Source organism: Pteropus alecto, unplaced genomic scaffold (genome assembly GCF_000325575.1).
Source record: "Pteropus alecto unplaced genomic scaffold, ASM32557v1 scaffold109, whole genome shotgun sequence".
NCBI lineage: Eukaryota > Metazoa > Chordata > Mammalia > Chiroptera > Pteropodidae > Pteropus > Pteropus alecto.
This window is the reverse complement of record NW_006494608.1, coordinates 7,125,946-7,126,166: the sequence shown is the minus strand read 5'-3', so window position 1 is coordinate 7,126,166 and position 221 is coordinate 7,125,946.

The following is a 221-nucleotide window of genomic DNA, read 5'->3' as shown; positions in this document are numbered from 1 at the left end:
CGCTTGGCTGGCGGGAGGGTGGGGAAACACCGGTTAGTGTTGACTGGGGGAACCCAAGCCTTACCCGCGCGCGGGAGCAGGTCTCCCCACCAGCCAGGCGGCGCGCGCTGGCGTCCTCAGCCCCGCAGCTGTCTCAGTGGCCAGTGTGCGGCGCCCGCCGGCGGGGTTGCCATGGTTTCCGGGGGTCACGTGGGCGCGCTCCTGTTCTCCCTCCTGCGCGC